This window comes from Oncorhynchus clarkii, chromosome 12 (genome assembly GCF_045791955.1).
Source record: "Oncorhynchus clarkii lewisi isolate Uvic-CL-2024 chromosome 12, UVic_Ocla_1.0, whole genome shotgun sequence".
Classification (NCBI taxonomy): Eukaryota; Metazoa; Chordata; class Actinopteri; order Salmoniformes; family Salmonidae; genus Oncorhynchus; species Oncorhynchus clarkii.
The window spans coordinates 42,458,569-42,483,307 of NC_092158.1; the positions used below are offsets into that span (position 1 = coordinate 42,458,569).

A 24,739-nucleotide genomic window follows, 5' to 3' on the forward strand; every position below is an offset into this window, starting at 1 on the left:
AGTGGCCTAGCCAGTCTCCAGACCTGAACCCAATAAAAAATCTTTGGAGGGAGCTGAAAGTCCATATTGCCCAGCGACAGCCCCGAAACCGGAAGGATCTGGAGAAGGTCTGTATGGAGGAGTGGGCCAGAATCCCTGCTGCAGTGTGTGCAAACCTGGTCAAGAACTACAGGAAACGTATGACCTCTAATTGCAAACAAAGGTTTCTGTACCAAATATTAAGTTCAGCTTTTCTGATGTATCAAATACTTATGTCATGCAATAAAATGGTAATTAATTACTTTAAAATCAATGTGATTTTCTGGATTTTTGTTTTAGATTCCGTCTCTCACAGTTGAAGTGTACCTATGAAAAAAATTATACCTCTACATGCTTTGTAAGTAGGAAAACCTGCAAAATCTGCTGTGTATCAAATACTTGTTCTCCCCACTGTAGATGATATTTCTGTAATTCAGTGTTATTTTCTTCCCACAGTAATTCGTTATGGATCCAAAACTAAATAAACATTTTTTATCATAAGTGAAAGCATGAAGATGCCATTATTAGTTAAATTGTTTTAGTTTGAAAGTGCAAACTGGCACTAATAACAGGCCATTCTTGAACATGGGGTGAGACATTGTTACTAATTTGTTATCAAAGCCAGTTTGTTATTTAGAATCATTTATTTCTGTTTTTAGATGGAGAAAAATCAAAAACCTACAGTGATCTCGGGCAAGCACAGGTATTTAACCAGCATCTGTATCAACACAGCTTGCACTGCTATGCAGTGTCTTAGGCCATTGTGCCACTCAGGTGTTGTACAACGTGACCGGTCGGGAGTGGCTACACTATCACATTAAGAGCAAAATAATCCTAACAAAATAAAATAATAAAAGCCTTAGAGTAACAGTTTTAGTAAGTAATACTGAAGTCGTGTACAATTATCAGTTTCTATTTAGGTTTATGTTGCCCATTCATTGTCAGTTAGAGACACAGTAGGACCCAAAAGCATAATCAGTGCTCTAACCCCCCCTTGCGCTGGTCTGGAGTAATGAAGTGGTGACGCAGGGTAACGTACTAAACCACAAACGACCTCTTAAGTCCCGCGGCGTAAGCTCACAACTTTTAAAGGAGGAACCACTGTATAGGTCGGGCGGTTGCGGGTGGGTTATTTGCAATTGAGGGTGGGTGCGGGTGAACAAACAGCTGACTCGTGCACCACTCACACACACACACACACACACACACACTTCAGTTTCACTCAGAGTACCTATTTATCTCACCCAACTTAACTCCTCACTAAGCCACTCAACAACTCTTCCAAATGTAAAGATCCGGTGCACTTGACAGTTTCACTTGTGCCCTCGACATTTTTAGACTCCAGTGTATTCATTCTGTGACTGGGTAACACACACAACCGTAAATGGCTTCCTATTCAAGGCTAAACAGAGCTAGGGAGACAAGAGCATGGGACCTCACAATACTATATTATCACAATACTTACTTGGGTGACAATACGATAGTATTGCAATTCTCACAATACTTTATGCATTGTAATTTTTTTTGCGATTTGATGTTCCAAACATATTGCTCACAATATGTCTGCTGCAGAGAGACGAGAAAATCATCCATGGAACTAAAAGTGCTGAACATTTTGGTTCACTACTTAAAAAGATGGAACACAAATAGATACTTGGAGCCAAATATCAACATATTCCAAAAATACTATGATGCAACTGCCCATGTTACCCCCATCACTAATGATACAGAAGACAATGAACAATAGGCTACAAATGCTCAAGTTATTCTAGCATCTATATTTTTACACTCAATATAACAAATAGCAAAACTATGAGGGGAGTGTGAATGTTTCTCAAGCTCTACTAAAAAGCAAGCTGAAATTCTTCTTTCTGGTACGAGTGGCGTTGAGAGCCTACACCCTGACCGGATGCCTCCCATGCACTGGGAGCACAATGGCTGGGATTGTGAGTGTGTTGGTGGGTGATCCTGCTCAGGTATCTGTTCTGTGGCTCCCTAAGCGCTGCCACACAATTTCACACACACCATGTTGCCAATCCAGGCCCTGAATGAGAATTCCCTTTGTCAATGCTGCTGCCTCATTATCCCCCCTCTCCATTGTAGGAATACCCTGGCAGCTTTCCAACCTCCCCTATCAATGCAGGAATTGTTTATGGGGGAATGGAATCCTGATAGGGAATTCCATGGCATCCTCAGAAGCCGGTGTATGTGCGGCCTGGGAGGCTGAGGGGAGATGCTTTTCAAGCTGTGGGGCGAGAGCGAGTTAGCAGCTCTTAATGTGTGGGGTCAGGGCCCGGGACACTGGGCTATGCCAGTTGTGTAAATAATGAACACACAATGTTCCTTCAGCATCCAGGGCCAAGGTCAGGGGTCACGCCTGCCTTTGTGTGCAGCAGCAGAGGATGAAGACAAACAAGGAGCCCTTTGAGAGTTTATGTGCACTCACGTACATAACAAGTGTACAAAGGAGGGTGGGTCAGTTGCATAATATATGACTGCAGGGCTGTTGAGACATTTCATTTTGAATATCTAGATTTGTGCTTGTTTTGCTCATTAACACATTCAATTTGTTTATTTGCCTTGGTGGTTGCCAAGCTACCTAGTCAGGTTAACACATGCGATGCCAACATTTACATTTTTATAATTGCGAAGTTGGCCTATTATCCCAATAGTAGCTCTTTATTTACAGAAATGTCCTCTAGTGTCAGCTTGCAAAAAGCAGACCAATAAAAAGCCAAGGGATATGTTTAAATAAGATAGGGTGGTAGCACTTCGTTAGCTAATAGCATCCCTTTTCAAGGCCAGGAAAACATATCAAATGGAAAACCTTTGGACAGAGAGCACTACCAGAACAGAACAGAAGTCTGCCTTCAAAGCACATCAGTTAATGAATCAGCGTCCTTGTGCCCCACTATTCTGAGTGAAGCGCTGACGTAGTCTTTGAAAAAGTGCCCTGTAGGGTGTGTTGAGAATGCTGCTCTTGCCGAAACGTTTCCAAAAGCCGAGCACATCGGTCATTACGACACCAGACAAAAGCTAGCCTAATTGCTGACACCACAAGGCACTGAAACACAAAGCCGATGTAAAGTCCCTCGAGTGATTTGGCTGAGGTGAGCTCCTGTTGTTGGGGAGCAGATATATTGCCTTATTGTTCTCTCAATCTTTTACTCTCCTTCCCATAAGACTCCTTACTCTCTTTCTCTGCCCAGTCTCTGAAGTACAGGCTGCAATGCGACAGGCTGACTCAAGAATCCGTCGATAAAGCCTCTACTGTCCAGACGACCAAGGGGCTCCTTCTGTCTCGGCGGCTATGCCCAACCTCATCCCTCCTGGGGCCTACAGGAACCCTAGAGTCAGGGGTTTCCCTGCAAATTTGGCTGCTTCGAAAACGATGTCGCGGATGAAAATGTATTGGTCGCAGGTTTTTGGGCAACTTCTAAATTGCACCATGGCCTTCGTGGCATTTCTCTTAAAATATAACGCAGCAAAAAAAAAAAAGAAACGCTCGTAAAAAAAAATAATAATAATAATAATAATAAAATAACTTCACAGATCAGACACCACAAGGCACTAAAACACCAAAGGTTGTTAAAGGGTTTAAAACATGCACATGTGGAACGGTCGTTGTTAGAGCCGATTTGGACATATTTGTATAAAATACAGAGCATAGAGCTCCATGTACATTTGTGTAAATATATTAAATATTTATGTATATGTTGAAATATTATGCACGTACCTTTATGATTTATATTTACCTGAATGCGATGTATTCATTTGTTGTTAGTGTAACTAAGTCCCCCCCCCCCTCTTGCCCATTCACCGTACTGTGGTAAGTGTGTTAGAATAAAATGGCATAAAGGCAGGAAGTTGGGCCTTCGGGGGGAGGGAGGGAGTCCTTGCTAGATGCGGGAGCGGTATAGTGTTTTGACCATACAGACATACAAACAGGTCATATTATGTATTTTCCATGTCAAGTAATCTATGATTTAGGTTGATTGGAGAATCATTTTTTTTGTTAGATATAAGAAGAATCAACATTTTTGTTGCACCATATCCCTGGATGTCATTGAACGTTTTGAATCCCACTTTAGGCTTGGGCAGTGGCTATGGAAAAGAGGAAAGGAAGCCACTACAATCAAGTCAAGAAAAAACTCTGTGCAGGATTACTATCGGAAGGAAATCTCCGGTTCGGACACACGCTGGATATTGTTATATTTGTCATTGCATTCGGACCATAAGGACAGCTCGCTTGGAAGGACTTGAACTCCTAGAATTCGCCAGCTGTGAGTAACCACTGCGAATGAATGAGCTGACCTGTTCAATGCGATCAATTGATCATGCATATTACGGAAGCGCAAATGTGCTTATAATTGGAATGTTTGATAAACTTGGGAATGGAATTCAAAACACAGCGCTGTGAAAACAATTTAGAAGTTTAAGTTTGGGAAACACTGAGATCCTATGCACAATGTAGCCTAATCATATGTCTAATATCTGGCCTAACGTGGAAATGCAATGCAACAACGGAATGCAACTAAATTATCTAAAGACACTGCGTGTTTAAACTTCATTAAAGGGGAAAAAACTTATGGGATGAAATGCTTAAAACATCTAAAATGCCAAACTCGCACATGTTCAATTCAAAATGGGTCAATATGCTGAAATGGATGACTGTGTTTTAAAGCATTAAAGGAGGTCTAAAGGGGCATTACGTTTAACAATCAAACCAACAACTGTCAATGTAAATTGAGTGAACTAAAAGTGAATGATGGAGGATGAAATCCCAAATAAGTCCCCACTGGAGAGGGCAGAGGAGCATTTAAATTCACTCTATGCAGCCCGGAGAGGCAAACTTGGAGTGTGTACACACAAAATGAATGAAATAAAAGTCATTCTTATTGATGGAGGAAACATTGAAACTGTGAATGAGGGTCTTGAAGCATTTGATGCTGTTATCAATGACTAAGAAAGAATGCTCATGAATCTGTGCTAGAGCTGGTCACAGAGGAGGAACAGGAAAATGAGAGCATTAACTATTATCAAACAAGAATGGGACTTATGAACATTTCCTGAAGGAGGTGGAAATATGGAAAACGACTGAAGTTGAGCTATGGCAAAGAGGAAAGGAAGCCACTACAGTCGTTAACTTCTTTGGGATAGGAGGCAGCATTTTCACTTTGGATGAAAAGCATGCCCAGAGTAAACTGCCTCCTACTCAGTCACAGATGCTAATATATGCATATTATTATTAGTATTGGATAGAAAAACACACTGAAGTTTCTAAAACTGTTTGAATGATGTCTGTGAGTATAACATAACTCATATGGCAGGCAAAAAGCTGAGAAAATATCCAAACAGGAAGTGGGAAATCTGAGGTTTGTAGTTTTTGAACTCAGCCCCTATCGAATACACAGAGGGATATGGGTCCTTTTGCACTTCCTAAGGCTTCCACTAGATGTCAACCGTCTTTAGAATGTTGTATAATCGATGGAAAACACCTGTGCGACTGGTACTTTTACATGCGCACCTGGCAGATAAGCATGGGTATAAAATGTTTGGGCTTAGCTTTGCTTGGGGCCTCAACATACAAACAGCTCATTGTTCAACCCTAAAGACGCAACTGGTATGTAATGTTTGGAATTATTTATTATGTTGCATCCAGTGCTTAGCACAATTTACACAATTTAACTCTGGTAGGAGTGGTGACTTATTTTTTGTGGATATTTTCTGACTGCAGAAGTAATTGCTTGAAGTGCTAGATTAAATTGTTTAAACGTTTACTTTATTCAAAGCCATGCTATGTTGCCGTGTCATGCATTGTTTGTGTAAAATAATGCATGTTTATTCTCTGTTTAAGGTTATCAACCTATTCCTCTGTCATTCAATTACTCTATTCAACAAATCAACTGTTTCAACATATTCAACAAATGGCATCAAAACCATAATAAAACACTAAAAATGAATTGAGTTGTCCCTTTGCATCCTTCACGTGTTGAGCAAGCCGTTTTCAAGTTTGGGCAGAGCTGAAATAATTATAACACCTAGACAACGTGACAGTTGATAAACAGCGTGGCAGTGAAGACAAAAGGATTAACGGCCTGAAGTCAGGAAAGCTGTCGTCGCAGAGAGGATTGGCTTACATCTCAAAATGGCAGAGGAAACTCTTGGAAAAACAGTGAAGGAGCTGAAGCAAGAAAGAACTTTGGCTAAGAGTGTTTTTACCAAGCAAGCAAACTTCCTTAGCAGAGGTGCAAAACACATGACTAAGAGCGAACGGCGAGAGGAGTTCAAGAAGCTCATGTCGGAGGCAAGGAAGGTCAGTGAGACAAATGATGTTTACAGGGCTGGACTTCTGGCAGACATTGAAGCTGAAACCGATGAGGGTGAAGAAGCTGACCTGAGCAAGCAGCAGCAGACAGAACTCGAGAAGACATTCCAAGAATGCGAAGTACGATTGGATGAGGTCAGGGGGATGATCCAGTCCAACCTATGGCCTAGATACGGGGAGGACGAGGTGAAGTCTGCAATCAAAGAAGCTGAGACCGCCTGTGATGGAGTTGCTCAAATACCTGTTATTGCTGTAAATAGAGATGGCTTCGAGCTACGGTGGGATGGTGCGAAGGCACAAGTCCAAGATGCAATCACAAGCCTAGCAGAGTGTGAGAGTGGATTCCAGTAGCAGAAAAAGAATGGCTGGAAGCCAGAGTAAAGGATCTGAAAGCATTCAGAAACAACCTTGAAGCAAGGAGGGCAGGATTTCTCACAGTGCAAAGAATTGCAGAAGAGGATAAAGACAGAGGGAGAGTGCCGCAGAAGCCCGTGCCAGCTCCACAGCCGACACTGAGAATAAAACCAACCTGTTTACCAGGTTCAGTGGGTATAAAAGGAATTTCCATCGATGGAGGAGAGACTGGGAGAGTCTACAGAAGCAGCGGGAACCAACAGGCTCAGTCGAAGTAAAGAAGATCCAACTCCTTGACAGTGTAGATGAGAGAATGTGCAGAGACCTCCGTTTGTCTACTTACAATACTGCTGAGGACATGTTCAGGGTGCTTGAGAACAGGTATGGAAACAAGTCTACAATTGCCTTGGAGATAATTGAGGATCTGGAGAAAATTCCTGCTTTAAGAGCAAATCAGCCAAGGAAAGTTAGACGTGATCCAAACTATAGAGAAGGCACTGGATGATCTCACAGAGCTTGGACGCACAGGAGCCATCAACAACCCTCTAGTGATCAAATCCATAGAAAGCAAGTTACCTGACAACATCAAGCGAGATTGGCTTGTCTTCATGGTTAACCCGAGAAATAATGTCACGCCGGACAATCACTTTGAGAACCTTCATAAAATTCCTGAAAACACAGGAGGAAATTCTTGAATAATTAGAGCAGATGGGAGTGAGTGAAAAGCCAGAAAAGAAATATGCTTGTGTGGAGAGAAAATATGCATCCACACGTTCCACAAGGAAAGGCAGCTGTGTTGTCTGTGGAGATGAAAAGCAACTGTCAACCAGGAGGCAAGGAAATGACTGAGTGAGGAAAGAGAGCTGGAGATCATAAGGAAAGGCCTCACCTACATCAAAGCAGATGCTCACAGTGATGAACCCCACTGGCACACAAAATACCCCTGGATTCAAGTTCCCTTCCTGACAACAGGAGTGAGTGGAAGCCACCTTCTTGAGAACAGAAAAGCAACTCAAAAAAGAGCCAGAGTGGAGAATAGCATACACAGCTCAAGTCCATGAAATGGTGGAGAGAAGAACAGCGAAGAAACTCACCAAAGAGCTCATTGCCAGCTGGAAGGGGACAGTATGGTATGCCACTTGGTGGCGCCAAACCCGCACTCTCTCACAACACCTGTGCGACTGGTATGGAACAGCAGCCAGAAGTTTAGAGGGGTCAGCATGAATGACCTTCTGCTGAAAGGGCCCGATGTCCTCAATCCCATCCAAGCAGTACTACTCATGTTCGGGAGAGGCGTCCATGCTGCCCTCTGCGACATTAAGAAAATGTACAATTCAATGTGGTTGGAAGACCTGGAGATGCACCTCCACCGATTTCTCTGGAGAGACACTGAGGAGGAAGAGATTGAAGAGTATTCGATCCCCAGAGTCAACATTGGCGATCCAACAGCAGGGTGCATTGCGCAATTGGCTATGAGAGAGACAGCCAAACTGCTCATGTTTGCTCACCTGGAGGAGGAACGTGGGATCCTTGAAGAGGATACCTATGTCGATGACATCCTGACTTCCCATAATGACTTGCAAAAACTGGACCAGAACACCAGAAGGGTTGAAGAGATCCTGAAGGCAGGCAGGCGGCTTCTTCCTCAAGCCCTGGGTCAGGTCAGATCAAAGTGGGAGGAGATCGTACCAGGAGCGCAGTCAAGCACAGCACTCATTCTCCCAAACCAAATGAGGGAAGGAGACAAAGCCCTTGGAGTTGAATACCAGGTTGAGGATAAACTGTACCTCATGACTTCAATCAATTTCTCAAAGAGGAAAAAGAAAATGAGTCGGCCAAAATCTCCTTGATGAAGAGGTGAGAGGGAAAACTCCAAACCCACTGACGAGAAGAGAACTGCTGAGCCAGGTAGCTAGCCTGTATGACCCAATAGGCCTTGTCACACCTGCCAAACAAAAGGGTGCCATTCTTGTCAGAAAGGCGTTTCAGGAAGCTGGAGGCAAAACTCTGACCCAACACAGAGGTTTGTGTGACCTCCTTGGGTTCAAGAACCAGGAGGTCAAGTAGGAGGTGTTGCGTCAAAAAATAGAACACTCAAAACATGAGCACAATGGCAGCTCTTCCTTTAAAGAACTCCAGGCCTCAAGAGGGCAGATAACCCAAAAACACAGGTGGAACTAAAAAAATTGAGCCAAGATTTCTAGAGGGACTACTTTTACATGCGCACCTGGCAGATAAGCATGGGTATAACATGTTTGGGCTTAGCTTTGCTTGGGTCCTCAACATACAACATTCATAGGGATTTCAGCTATCAGGTTTTTCCTCCATTGTGGAGGCCGCGGGCACGGCACACCAGTAGTACAATTACTGTTAAATTACCATTATTTCTCATCGGTGTATGTTTCGTTACGGTAATTTCTGTTAATGCATTCAATATATTATTAATACAGTCCTACCGTTGTCATTGTAGGAGTGGACAAGTTTGCAGAGCACACAACCTAGGCTACACTTGTGAGAAAAAGTTTTGATTCCATTTACGAGTTCCATTGTCTTTTGTTTCCATCACTCCTGTCAATCTTGTGTAAAGACACACACTTGATTACGCATAGAACTAGGCCTAGGCTACCTGGCCTGCACAAACATAGGCTTATAAATGTGCCCATTTGGAGATCTGATACTATTTCTCATAGTCTTCACTCACCATCACTGCAGAGCTTCTCAAAGTATTTTTTTTTCCTCAAACAGCAAGTAAACAAAGTCTGTTTTTACATCCATTGAGAATGACAATAGCTCCTCAACATAGACTCTGAAAAATATTCACGGCTCTCTCCCTTTCAATAAACACTGAGCATTCCAGTTAGGCAATATTGATCTCTAGCTCCCTCTTTAGTCATTTGTGCGTCTTCATTTTTAGTCGCAGCGTTTAAACATCTGACAAGCTCAGTTGCCTACATATAGTTGATTTAATTCAAACATAGGGTTCTTTTTTTGATGTTGGGGACAGCCCTAGCCTATTGAAATGACAAGTCAATCTCGCAAACAGGCCATTAATAAGAGTTTGTAGTCTTAACATCTGGCACAAATTGACTGCCAGAAAATAGCCTAACCTTAATTTTTTGAAGTTTTCCATGTGTTTCTTGCGTAGATTGAGATCCTCTGTCCAACTTTCATCGCTCTCCTGACAGATTTATCTATAGATATGTAAAAGGAATTTATTTACAATCATAACAGTTAATTTAGTTAATTTTTCATTAATGGATGTCGATTTATCTGCCGAGTTTAACGGCAAATGATCTTTTCTCGCGCAAACATATTAAAATGTTTTTATTACATCACGTTAGCCTGCAATAATTATTATTTTGATAGAAAACCAAATTATAATATTTTTCATAGGTCGTTACAAGTTAAGTCAATATTCCTTTATTTGCTCGATAACGTTACGGAAAAAGGGGTTTATTGGATCAATATACGTTAACTCTTGCTGCAATTTTTTGGGGAGCTCGTTTTCAGGCCTTGTGTGCAGGTTGAGTGGTCTTTGGGCTACACATTTTTACTAGACCTGGCAACCCTGCCTGGAGAGACAGCTAATGAGGAGCCAGCAGACCCTCTGCACACCTTAACTGATGAGTAACAGACACCATGACAGACACCACAATGACTGTCCTATAACGATAACGTGAACTTCCTGATATCGCCCTAAACCTGAAATCACATTTGTTTCCATGTTCATTAGGGACGGTCACTTAGAGATAGGTATATGGGAAGGCTGGATGAGCTGAATGGCCTGTTCTCATTACACTAACTATGTTGGCCTATCTAATGCTAGCAGCACTTTTAAATGAGGAGCATTCATCCGCAACACAAACATGGCATCTACAATACATGTCATGGAAATGTGTTCAGTTCCTAGGATTAGTACCAGCTGAGCTTTTTCTAGGTCTACAGGACTGCAGCTGTCAATGACATGCTGCTACTAAAAGTAGAGCCATGTGTAAAATTACCCACTTGTATCTTTTCTCACAAAATGTGATGAGCTTAGACTATAGCATGTTGAATTTCAAGCGTGCAATGCTCATCCATTCCCATCTAAAGTATTGTCATTTCCACAAAGCTTAGTTTGTGTAGGCCTACTGATTGTTAGAGAAACCTGAACTATATGAAGGGGTAGGAAGTAAGATTTGTCCAACCTAACCCATAACCTCAGTATGGAAGTAAGTCAAATCCTGTATATTTTCAGAATGAGTTACATCATCTTTAACATTTTGTGTTTCACATTCATATTTGCATCAGGCCTAGATTGGTTAGATAATCACTCCATGATTCCTCAATCAACTACACTGATATCCGCTAGTGGGAAGGCTAATCAGCCGGTTACAGCCAAATTATAGCCTGCAACTCTTTCCACTTCATATTAACTAGACAACTTTCCACTTGAAAGTTAAGTCACTATTCCATTGAGCCCTCTCCCACTATAATTAACATGCATATTCTAGCAAACTATTGATAGGTTAGGTGCCTGTCAGTCACAAAGCGAGCAATTAAGGTACAATTTGTGCGCACGTTGGTTGGTTTGTCACATTTCTTTAGAGGATGGAAAGAGCATGATGATCGTGAATTTCCACGTACCACGTACACTGGAACACGCTGTCAAACACGACAATACAGAGCATCCCAAACTTGCTCAATGGGTGACATGTCTGGTGAGTATGCAGGCCATGGAACTGGGACATTTTCAGCTTCCAGGAATTGTGTACAGATCCTTGCGACATGGCATGTGATGACGGGGGATGAATGGCACAACAATGGGCCTCGGGACCTCGTCACGGCATCCCTGTGCATTCAAATTGCCATCTATAAAAAGGCAATTGTGTTGGTTGTCTGTAGCTTAGGCCTGCCCATACATAACCCCTCCACGTCACCATGGGGCACCCTGTTCACAACGTCGACATCAGTAAACCACTCACCAACACGACGCTGTGGTTGTCAGGCCGGTTGGACGTATTGCCTAATTCTCTAAAACATGTGGCTTATGGTAGATAAATGAACATTAAATGATATGGCAACAGCACTGGTGGACATTCCTGCAGTCAGCATGCTAATTGCACGCTCCCCCAACTTGAGACATCTGTGGCATTGTGTTGTAACAAAACTGTACATTTTAAAGTGGCCTTTTATTTTCCCCAGCACAAGGTGCACCTGTGTAATGATCATGCTGTTTAATCAGTTTCTTGATATGCCAAACCTGTCAGGTGGATGGATTATCTTAGCAAAGGAGAAATGCTCACTAACAGGTATGTAAATAAGCTTTTTGTGCATATGGAAAACATGGTTTATCTTTTAGTTCCGTGTAAATTAAGTGGCTACGATGAGTCGAAATGATTGAACAAATTTGATCTCATATATCCCTTTGCCATTCATAAATCACTCAATGTGGTTGTGTGTCCATGGTATCGCATCGGGACAAGTAAACCAAAGGATTTCCCAGGTTTCCTTTCCTAGGATGTCGGGGCTTGCCAGACAGTGACACTAAAGTGAGTGAGTCGTCTAATCAGTCAGTGTAGCATACCAAATCTTGAGAGAGCTGTTCATTTGGCCCCCTAATTTGTATAGGCTACTGGTAGGCCTAGACATTTCGCCGATTATCTGCAGATAAATTACGAAAACATTCAATGAAGAATCATCACTGCAGGAACAATAATTAGTGGAGAGCCTCACTCTGGTCCAAATACAATAAATCAGGGCCCTCATGGAATCCAGGCATTAAAACAGAATTGAACAAAAATAAAAAATGTATTAACAATGTATTAATTTGCAAAACTTTATCATAAGACATGAATAGAATGCATGTGATTCGTATTTCCAGCAACTTTCTGAATAGACAACGAGAACACCCTCTTCTGCGTGTGTACGGTGTGCACGTTTACCACTGTGACTCCAGATGGAAAGGCATTCCGAAAAAAACTCACAATGAAATGTTAACTACAAAGTCATCAATCCAGCGGGTGTTTGTTTTGCAAACTCTACCATCACGTGCACTACACAAACACAGCTAAACAAAAGCCCCATGCAAAGTGGTCACTTGAATTGAAAAGGTAACTGCACCCAAAAATCGACTTCTTAGATTTTTCCCAGACCTCAAAAACTGGTCTACTGATGTGGTTTAAGCATTGTTGTGGACTTAAGAACTAATGTTGATGTTTTTCTATTTGAAAAATAGAACACAGGATGTGAAACCCTGAAAAACAGAAAAAGAGATCAGCCAAAGTATAAAACAGGTGAGTTTATAGGGCCCTATCCAATGACAATTTTAAATTAATTTAAGCTATATAAAATCACAAAGATATGATAATTAAGACTGAAACCTTTCTATATTTAACTTTAAAAAAGTCATAAACATAATGTGGCCTATTTACTTAATTAAAAAAAAAAAAATTATTAAGAACATTGTGGCAATTCATATCTTGCAGTAAAAACGTAAATAAGACTAATCTCAAAAAGTGTTTACATACACTTAGGTTGGAGTCATTAAAATCGTTTTTCAACCACTCCACAAATTTCTTGTTATTAACAAACTATAGTTTTGGCAAGTCGGTTAGGACATCTACTTTGTGCATGGCAAGTCATTTTTTATTATTTTTTATTATTATTTCACTTATAATTCACTGTATCACAATTCCAGTGGTTCAGAAGTTTACTTACACTAAATTGACTGTGCCATTAAACATCTTGGAAAATTCCAGAAAATGATGTCATGGCTTTAGAAGCTACTGATAGGCTAATGGACATCCTTGGGAGCAATTTCCAAAACGCCTGAAGGTACCACGTTCATCTGTACAAACATTAGTACGCAAGTATAAACATTATGGGAACCATGCAGCCGTCATACTGCTCAGGAAGGAGACATGTTCCACAATAAAACGAGTCCTATATCGAAATAACCTGAAAGGCCGCTCAGCAAGGAAGAAGCCACTGCTCCAAAACCACCATAAAAAAAAGCCAGACTGCGGTTTGCAACTGCACATGGGGACAAAGATCATACTTTTTGGAGAAATGACCTCTGGTCTGATGAAACAAAAATAGAAGCAGAAGAACACCATCCCAAACGTGAAGCATGGGAGTGGCAGCATCATGTTGTGAGGGTGCTTTGCTGCAGGAGGGACTGGTGCACTTCACAAAATAGATGGCATCATGAGGTAGGAACATTATGTGGATATATTGAAGCAACATCTCAAGACATCAAAAAGTTAAAGCTTGGTTGCAAATGGGGCTTCCAAATTGACAATGACCCCAAACATACTTCCAAAGTTGTGGCAAAATAGCTTAAGGACAACAAAGTCAAGGTATTGGAGTGGCCATCACAAAGCCCTGACCTCAATCCTATAGAAAATTTGTGGGCAGAACTGAAAAAGTGTGTGCGAGCAAGGAGGCCTACAAACCTGACTCAGTTACACCAGCTCTGTCAGGAGAAATGGGCCAAAATTCACCCAACTTATTGTGGGAAGCTTCTGGAAGGCTACCCGAAACGAAACGTATGACCCTAGTTAAACAATTTAATAGCCAATGCTACCAAATGCTAATTGAGTGCATGTAAACTTCTGACCAACTAGGAATGTGATTAAAGAAATAAAAGCTTAAATAAATCTCTACTATTATTCTGACATTTCACATTCTTAAAATAAAGTGGTGATCCTAACTGACCTAAGACAGGGACTTTTACTAGGATTAAATGTCAGGAATTTAGAAAAACTAAGTTTAAATGTATTTGGCTAAGGTGTATGTAAACTTCCGATTTCAACTGTATGCCTTGACGATATCCAAAATAACAATACACAGAGATCATACATTTTTGGTCATTCAAATGGTAAACATATCTTTCTACACAACACCACATCAAATGTTTCCAATTTGGGAGGTAAACTCGATAAAGTATTCAACAAAGTATTTTGCATGGAATTAAGACATTCGAATGTACAAAAGGCTGCCACCAACTCATCACACTCTTCCCATAGGATTTGATTCTTCACACTCTCTCAGCACAATAGGGTAATCTTTGCTGCAGGGTCTGCTACTCATATGCATGTTGAATAAAGCATGTAACACACTTGATTTCACATCATCGGGTAGAGTGCAACGACTTAAGTAGTGGTAGATCCAGTTGTGGAACCATCAACAAATATCATATGCTAATTATGCACCAGTGATATAATTTGTAACCAGTAATGTGACCACTTAGTTCAAAGTCTGCTAAAATGTCCTTAATCCACCAATCAAGTGTTTGAAACAGACTTAACTGGAGTACTTATTACAACTGAAGATCTGACCGTTGGCCAGGGGGCTAACGCTACGCTAGGCACAAGAGCTAACTATCGAGGAGGTCAAACAGAGCAATTTGCAATGGGTAATTGAGGCAAAGATGCCACAAGTCTGGGAGGCAGATTCTGGTAATGGGAAAAGGACCAATAGCCATAATGACTTGAGACTCCGTGAGAACTGACGGTTAACCATTGACATTCATAGTTGTTGGCCAATAATAATGAGAAGTCTGCGGTGCACTTACCACTGGTTTCATTGAACAGTCAATGCAGGCAATTAACTGTATTTCCAAGTGCCAATCAGACCTTCTGGCATTGAACTTGGTAGAGGTAGTTGTGTGTATGTTTTCAGCTAAGGATCTAATCTCCTGCTTCCAGACATTTCACCATCTCGGAAACAAGGGTTGGATTTGCACCCAAAAATGTCATGTCAGCACAAGGCATGTACAAAATCTAGTATAATAATTAGGCTCATATACATTGTCTACTAGTATTGTTTTGAAATTGAGAACATACAGTGCATTCAGAAAGTATTCAGACCCCTTATTCAGACATTTTGTCACGTTACAGCCTTTTTCTAGAACGGATTTAAAAAAATGTGTTTCCTTAGCAACCTACCTCACAATATCCCATAATGACAATGTGAAAATAGGTTCAGAAAAAAAGCCAGAAATACCTTATTTACTTAAGTCTTCAGAAACTGCTATGAGACTCGAAATTGAGCTCAGGTGCATCCTGTTTCCATTCATCATTCTTGAGAGTTTTCTACAACTTGTAGTCCACCTGTGGTAAATTCAATTGCTTGGGCATGATTTGGAAAGAGCTCCGAGACTGTGTGGAGGCACAGATCTGGGGAAGGGTAACAAAACATGTCTGCAGGATTGAAGGTCCCCAAGAACACAGTGGCCTCCACCATTCTTAAATGGAAGAAGTTTGGAACCATCAAGACTCTTCTTAGAGCTGGCCGCACGGCCAAACTGAGCAATCGAAGCCACTCCTGCGGCTCGGGGGAGAAGGGCCTTGGTATGGGAGGTGACCAAGAACACGACGATGACTCTGAACCTTCCAGAAGGACAACCATCTCTGCAGCACTCCGCCAATCAGGCCTTTATGCTAGAGTGACCAGACGGAAGCCACTCCTCAATAAAAAGGAACATGGAGTTTGGAGTTTGCCAAAAGGCACCTAAACGACTCTCAGACCATGAGAAACAAGATTCTATGGTCAGATGAAACCAAGATTGAACTGTTTGGCCTAAATGTCAAGCGTCACATCAGCAGGACTCTACAGTGTGAGTATTTCAATAGCATTTGCCCCTAAAAATAGTTATGTCGAACCAGAAAAATTATTTACGAGCACAGCGTGCGAGTAAAGACTACAACCAACCATAATACATTTTCCCCCCCGCTGCTAATTGCTTAAAAACTACAAGTCCCACATTCCACAAGAGGCATGCGCCAACCACCGTAGATTTTTCTGTGATGACGCAATCCAGTCACAGTGAGAGAAAGGAGAACACTGGGGGGAAAAGTATCAATATAGGCTATAAGTTAACGTGCAGACATCGCTAAAAAGTGTGGTCCAACCAGAAATTGTTTGTTGAGATCGGCATGGAAGAACTTGACTGGCCTGCACAGAGCCCTGACCTCAACCCCATCAATCACCTCTGGGATGAATTGGAACTCCGATTGCGAGCCAGGCCTAATCGCCCAACATCAGCCTCCGACCTCACTAATGCGCTTGTGGCGGAAAGGAAGTCCGACACAATGTTCCAACATCTAGTGGAAAGCTTTCCCAGAAGAGTGGAGGCTGTTATAGCAGTAAATGGGGGACCAACTCCATTATAATGCCCATGATTATAGAATGAGACGTTTGACGAGTAGGTGTCCACACACACAAACTTCAACAACAACAAAAAGATTACAAGACACTTATTTCCTGAGCCCTTATCAGTCAAGACACACCTAGTAATGAATATAACAATGGAATCGAACAGAATATTTTTCCAAATGAAAAAAAGTTGCCAGTGCGCATCTCGCATCTGTTACAGTTCACCTCAAAAAGTCATTATCTGATATGCGGCTCAATTTGTAGAGTTGAAATCGTTTTTTCAGGGTTACAAAACAAAATCTCTTTTCAATATACAGACGTTCAATATACTTTATTTCTGCCTGTTATGGAATTTTCTAAATTGATTAACACATTTAACACTAGTTTGTGTGCACACAGCACGTGTGTGTAGAAGGAGCCGTCAGAACGCAATTGACTGAGTGCGACATTGTGGGGAAAGGGAATTCAGGAAAAACAGATGCTTGGCATGGTTGCTTTTATGTTGTGCCCTGCAAAGGCACATGTACAAATGGAACACTAGAGTCAAAGAAAACTAACGTCTTCAAGACAACATTTACATTTTAGGGGGGAGGAAAAAATGTAGTACTACAGTATTTGAGAAAAATAATGTTCTAAAGAGAAGAGTTTTGACGACTGTTCGAGTACTCGTGCCCAACCCTACCCTAAACTCGCCCGCCCCACGGTTATGAGTCAAACCACGCATCACTAATGGATACATAAATCCCACTAAAATAACTATGGTGACTAAGGTTTCTGCTTTGTCATTGGCACAGTGGCAGCTATTTGGCATGACTCAGTCTGTGTGGAAAACAGGAATTGGAAAGATGGCCTCCCTTGTTTTTGCAGTGAGAAACAGTGCCTTCCAAAAGTATTCATACCTCTTAACTTACTCCACATGTTCCTGTATTACAGCCTGAATTCAATTTACATGTTTTTCTTAACCCTCAACACACAATACCCCATAATGACAGTGAAAACATGTTAAGAAATGTGTGCAAATCTATTGAAAATTATATATTTTTTTATACCTTTATTTAACTTTTCCACATATTACGTTACAGCCTTATTCTAAACGTATTAAATAGTTTTTTCCCCTCATCAATCTACACACAATACCCCTTAATGACAATTTTTTATTTTTTATTTTTATACATTTGCAAAAGTAAAATAAAACTGAAATACCTTATTTACATACATATTCAGACCCTATACTCAGTACTTGGTTGAAGCACCTTTGGCAGCAATAACAACCTTGAGTCTTCTCGGGTATGACACTACAAGCTTGGCACACCTGTATTTGGAGAGATCCTCCCGTTTTTCTCTGCAGATCCTCTCAAGCTATGTCAGGTTGGATGGGGAGCGTCGCTGCAGGGTTGAAGTCCGGACTCAAGGACATTCAGAAACTTGTCCAGAAGCCACTCCTGCGTTGTCTTGGCTGTGTGCTTAGGGTCGTTGCCCTGTTGGAAGGACAAGTCTGAGGCCCTGAACGCTCTGGAGCAGGTTTTCATCAAGGATCTCTGTACTTTGTTCTGTTCATCTTTCCCTCGATCCTGACTAGCCTCCTAGTTCCTGCCGCTGAAAAATATCCCCAAAGTATAATGCAGCCACCACCATGCTTCACCGTAGGGATGGTGCCAGGTTTCCTCCAGACATGACGCTTGGCATTCATGCCATAGAGTTCAATCTTGGTTTCATCAGACCAAAGAATCTGGTTTCTCATGGTCTGAATCCTTTGGGTGCCTTTTGGCAAACTCCAAGCGGACTGTCATGTGCCTTTAACCGAAGAGTGGCTTCCGTCTGGCCACTCTAGCATAAAAGGCCTGATTGGCAGAGTGCTGCAGAGATGGTTGTACTTCTGGAAGGTTCTCCCATCTCCAAAGAGGAACTCTGGAGCTCTGTCAGAGTGACCATTGGGATCTTGGTCATGTCCCTGACCAAGGCCCTTCTCACCCGATTGCTCAGTTTGGGTGGGCAGCCAGCTCTAGGAAGTGTCTGATCCAAACTTCTTCAATTTAAGAATGATGGAGGCCACTGTGTCCTTCGGGACCTTCAATGCTGCAGACATGTTTTGTTACCCTTCCCCAGATCTGTGTCTCGACACAATCCTTTCTTGGAGCTCTACGGACAATTCATTCGACCTCATGGATTGGTTTTTGCTCTGACATGCACTGTCAACTGTGGGACCTTATATAGACAGGTGTGTGCCTTTCCAAATCAAGTCCAATCGATTGAATTTACCATAGGTGGACTACAATCCAGTTGGACGCCAAACATCTCAAGGATAATCAATGGAAAAAGGATGCACCTGAGCTCAATTTCGAGTCTCATAGCAAAGGTTCTGATGTAAATAAGGTATTATGTGAATAAGCTATTTCTGTTTTTAATACATTTGCAACAATGTGCTTTGTCATTACGGGGTATTGTGTGTAGATTGATTAAATAAAAAAAGATCATCAATTTCAGAATAAGGCTGTAAGGTAACAAAATGTGGACCAAGTCAAGGGTCTGAATACTTCCGAATGCACTGCATGCGACATAAGCACATATTTACTCTTGAATTTAACAAAATGGTTGAATACTTATTGACTCAAGACATTTCAGCTTTACATTTATGAGATTGTAAACATTTCTAAAAACATAATTCCACTTTTACATTATGGGGTATCGGGCTATGACAACAAAATGTGGGAAAAGTAAAGGGGTGTGAATACTTTAAAGCACTGTAAGTAACTCATTTTATCTCTAGCTTCATAGTGTAAATTATGGGCTATAAACAATTTGAAAACAATTTGTAGGACCACATTAGATTTGATATCAGTTTCCACAAGACTGCACAGTTGTTTTAGGATGTAGCCCTACATCGAACAGTTTCTAATTTTAGTGCATCATGTAACAATCTTAATGAGGCCCATTAGACTCACTGTTTTTGTGCACACATTAATCATAGAAATGCAAGGATTCTCTTACCATTTCTCATGCACTTGTCTCCTTAAAATTCTGTCAATAAAGGCACACGTTGGAGAGCCTGAAGCTTTTCATTACATCCTGAACAAATAAAGTTTTACTCTGTAAAACATTGATGTGCCACTCTCAAGTGCTTTAAAGGCTGACATGCTTTTAGGGTTAGACAGATTGGTGCCATGGACAAGCTGAAGCTGTAGGCTATAGATGGAAGCCCGTAGTAATATCAAAATAGGTATACAGTGGTAATAATGGAATATACACCACCATATGAATCAAAGGATGATCATGAGCAAAAAGTGTACTTTATATTCATTACCTCGAATTAGCAGAGGTGTTTTGGATGATTAATGCAACTTTGCATATAGACAAAACAGACAATGTTGTTATCCGTCATTGGGAAATTCCAGAAAAATCCTTCTGATGCGAACATGAAATTACTAAACGGGCGAGACTGGCCTTGCTTGAGAGTTTGGAGAGCAAGGGTATTGGTGACAGCTTCTTAGACTGATGTTGGTACCCTGTTAGATCGCCATGATTTTGTTATTGAATAACTTGACAATTGTTTTACATCTTTGTGTCAAATGTAAACTTGACTGATAACTAGATGGATAGCAAGAGATGTGCAGTAAGAAATAATTGTATATTCAACTACGTCTACTCTAAGCCTAGGCTATGGACCTAGCTAAATCGACTATAATTTTTGTGAATATTCCAGTTAGATAGTCTTTCGGGTCTTGTGAACAGCTAGTGATGTGCCTTGAACGGCCTATGAACAATGGGTTTAACTGCCTTGTTCAATGGCAGAACGACAGATTTTTACGTTGTCAGCTCGGGGATTCGATCCAGCCTTTCGGTTACTAGTCCAACACTCACCACTAGACTACCTGCAACACCTAAGGATTAGGACTGGATTAGGCTATAGTTTCTGTTTTCCTGAGAATGACTTCATATCCCTACCAATTATGCTGTTCGATAGCTAGGATCAATTGTATGGCATTATCTATTTAGTTACCTCGCTGTCTTATCATTTTTGTAAATATTTCTGTTAATTTAGGCTCCAGCAAAGCAGGTAACGTTAGCTAGCCATTAGCAATCAAACCCCCCCTACTAGTTAGCATCCTAATAGCGTATATTCTTGGTTAGTTAGCTAGGCTGTAGCGTAATGCCATTGCTGGATAAACTAGACCAGCGTTTCCAAAACACAGCCATGGTTTTGCCCAAGCACTACCCCGTGTAGAGCTGATTCAATTAGTTAATCGTTAACTACAGTACCGAGTTTGGGAAACGCTGGGCAAATCGTTATGTTGAGCGGCATAGTATTAGCCCCATTGCCAGCGGTTGACTAGACAATACATGCATGTCATGATGTGTTAGCGCATGTGTATGCTTTTTTTTATTGCTAGTTTTGATGCACGTAATGTTATCAGACTACGGAACCACACAGATAGCCTTTAACTGATGTGAGAGAAATGTCTGTTTACCGGTGTCTGGTGGTGAGATGTTTTTCGGGTTATCACTGTCGCTTTTCACCACTGTTTTCTCCTCCTGCCGGTGTCTTCCACGCCAGCTGCATAAACACAGCTTGATCCTTCCGAGCTAAAACAAAAGGATACGCGATATGTGTATAGCCTAATAGCTAACCTTAAGCTAGCTAGCTACATTTTTTCCTGAACTGGCACGTTCCATAAACCAAATCGCCTCAACCTCGCTGTCCGTGTGTTCAAAAACTCCCGCTGGACACGACTCGTGTGCAATGTTCAACCAGCTGTTATCGTGTTTTGTAAGTAAATCTAAACTTCCTTCAAATGTGATGGTACTTCAGAGTCCATTCATTGAGAAAACGTTGACTGAAATTCCCTTTACAGCTATTGTAAGGGCAGTTGTATAGCTAAACTTGCTATCAAACTGGAGCCTCTCGCTAAACGATTTGTAACGCCACTTCCAAGAGAGAATCTGCTGCGGAGTGAATCGTGATTGAGAACGCGCAGAGGTTCGTGACCGTGTGCGCGCTCTCGTGGAATGAGCGTATGTAGACCAGCATGCTCGGTCACAGGACATTGCGCATCAATCAGATTGCAATTTTTTAAAACATACATAAAATGAGAAAAAAAGCCACTTCATATTTTACTAGGCTGCAAGGTGTAGGCTAAATATTGTATGAACTGAAGAGGTTTGTTTAAATGAAACATATATAATCCTCAAGGATACTCCTTCATAATATGTTGGGAAAGTCTGGTTGGCTACATTTTATGCATTCTTTTTTATGCACTACATACACTAATTAGGTTGGAAACCCAGCTCTGAAACTATCATCTTTGTAGTGTATTTTTACCCGACAACTCTGCCATCCTCTGGAGCTTGTCTAAATGGCACCATCTAGATTAGCATAATTTACACTGGTAGTTACTGTAGATGTTGCCTTGGAGAATAGCCTACATGTACTTGAATTGAGCTGAAACATAAGCCAGAAAAAGTCAGAAAAATGGCAGGTATGACTGTGAGAGGAAAGTCTCCTTTCATAGTTTGCTTCAAAATGACTGAAGAAGCTTGCCCACAGAGATATATTGCCCATGGAAGGCACAGGGGCACATGCCCACTAAGATTTGTCCTGTTAAAAAATAAATAATGATAACAATATACAGTACCTGTCAAAAATGTGGACACATCTACTCATTCAAGGGGGTTTCTTTATTTTGACTGTTTTCTACATTTTGGGTGCAATCTGAGGCTGGTAACTCTAATGAACTTATCCTCTGCAGCAGAGGTAACTCTGGGTCTTCCTTTCCTGTGGGAGACAGTTTCATCATAACGCTTGATGCTTTTTGCGACTGCACTTGAAGAAACTTTCAAAGTATTTGATATTTTCATGATTGACTGACCTTCATGTCTTAAAGTAATGATGGACTGCCGTTTCTCTTTGCTTATTTGAGCTGTTCTTACTATAATATGGACTTGGTCTTCTACCAAATAGTGCTTATCTTCTGTATACCACCCCTACCTTGTCACAACACAACTGATTGGCTCAAACGCATTAAGAAGGAAAGAAACTCCACAAATTAACTTAACACGGCACACCTGTTAATTGAAATGCATTCCAGGTGACTATCTCATGAGGCTGGTTGAGAAAATGCCAAGCGTGTGCAAAGTTGTCATCAAGGCAAAGGGTGGCTGGCTACATTGAAGAATCTAAAATCTAAAATATATTTTGATTTGTTTAACACTTTTTTGGTTACTACATGATTCCATATGCGTTATTTCATAGTGTTGATGTCTTCACTATTATTCTACAATGTAGAAAATAGTCAAAAATAAAGAAAAAACATTGAATGAGTAGGTGTATGCAAACTTTTGACTGGTACAGTATAGATTTTTAAATGGTTGTTGTTTCTCTGTAATATTGCTAGCCACCTAGCAATTTTACAAAGTTGGATTTAGCTAGCCCAGATAGGTTTCCGATCTCCCAACCTCATAACTAGCTACCAATAAGCCATTTCAGGCTATCAATCAAGTTAGAGTAGTTATCTTGTCTAACTATCTTAGCTGGCATGCCTGCTGGCAAGGTTGATAGATTTTAGAAAAGCAAGAAATAACTAAATGTACTGAATAAGACTCACATTCCTTTCAATCTTTTACCCATATTTTAACAGAGATGCGGAAAAGCATATTTAGATTCTTTAAAAACAGAACTACCATTCAGTAGTCCATTCAGGCTAGACAGCTCAATAGATATGCTTAGATATGCAGACAAATTGACATTTTACACAGAATTAATCATAATGATTATGCCTCTAGATGAAAAGCTGTTTGGGGTGTTTGAAAAATGCACAATTCTCTAACTTCCAGACAGGGGGGCCTAGCCATCCTCAAGTACTTTGTGCCCCAACAGATTTTTGGAATGCATGATGCCCCCGCTTGCCTATATGGACTTGTCAATGCTTTCCATTGACAGTAGATGAGCCTTCAACTAGGCCTACATCTGTCGCGTGGTAATGGGTAAACGCAGTCTGGCACTCTACCTAAACGTCAATCAATCCTTGATTGCAGCCTGTTTAGATAGAGTGCCACACATTGTTTTGGCCACCACACCAAATTGGCTCAGGAAAGGCTTGGCTTCGTCTGTGTCCCCAAAGGCAGTACAGTAGCATTTTGGTGCCTGGGGTAAATAAGAGGCAAGCTACTGTACAAATGACATAAACAAAATGCAATTTTTTTGACAAGTTTTATTATATCAAAATACAAAACATATCTGAAGCAGAGTAAAGGTTACATGAGACTTTAGCATTCTGAAAATGTCAACTCAATAAGTTCAGCAGAACCATCATAAAATGTGTATGTATGTAGGTGAGAAGGAAAGGGGCCTATAGTTGGTACTATTATCCAATACAGCGCTACAGTACCTTGGACAGCAGGGCAAACATCTCAGTAGACATGATTTGCTATTTCTCATGAGCCTCTCTGGCGATTAAACGGACTGAAAACGGACGCCAATCCCAAATTGAGCCCTTGGCCCTACCTCCTGGCACCTGTGTAAGTCTGAAAGCATCAGATAGCTAGAGCAATATGGTAACAGCTCCACCTTGTTCTCTGATGGGCTAGTTGGACATTTTGCCAGAAGTGGAGCAAAGAAGTGGAGCCAGAAGTGGGGCGAAGGGTGTGGTACCTAGAGGGCCCACCTTAAAAATCTTTAAATAATCATTTAAACGATGATGTACCAAATAAAAAACATTTAACACTATAAAACAAGGCTACATTTATATATATTATGATTTCATTAAATTCTGGAATTGGTCCGACCAGGTGTTGCTTATTTTATAAATCTATGTACAGCTTTGTCTGTTGCTATTCCCCCTTGAGGGCCCCCCTGGCCTCGGCCTGCCGGCTGCCGAAGGAACCAGGATCTTCAAAATTATTATT

The 24,739-nt window shown here is 41.2% G+C and overlaps 1 protein-coding gene across 2 annotated transcripts in view; it reads right to left on the bottom strand.

Moving 5' to 3' along the window:
• Positions 1-21,749, bottom strand: part of LOC139423207 (Rho GTPase activating protein 32b) — a 210,845-nt gene extending 189,096 nt beyond the window's left edge. For both annotated transcript variants that reach the window (XM_071174949.1, XM_071174950.1), the window contains exon 1: positions 21,307-21,749. The gene's annotated coding sequence lies outside the window, so the exon portion shown is untranslated. The remainder of the gene's footprint in view (positions 1-21,306) is intronic.
• Between the last annotated feature and the right edge of the window lie 2,990 nt (positions 21,750-24,739).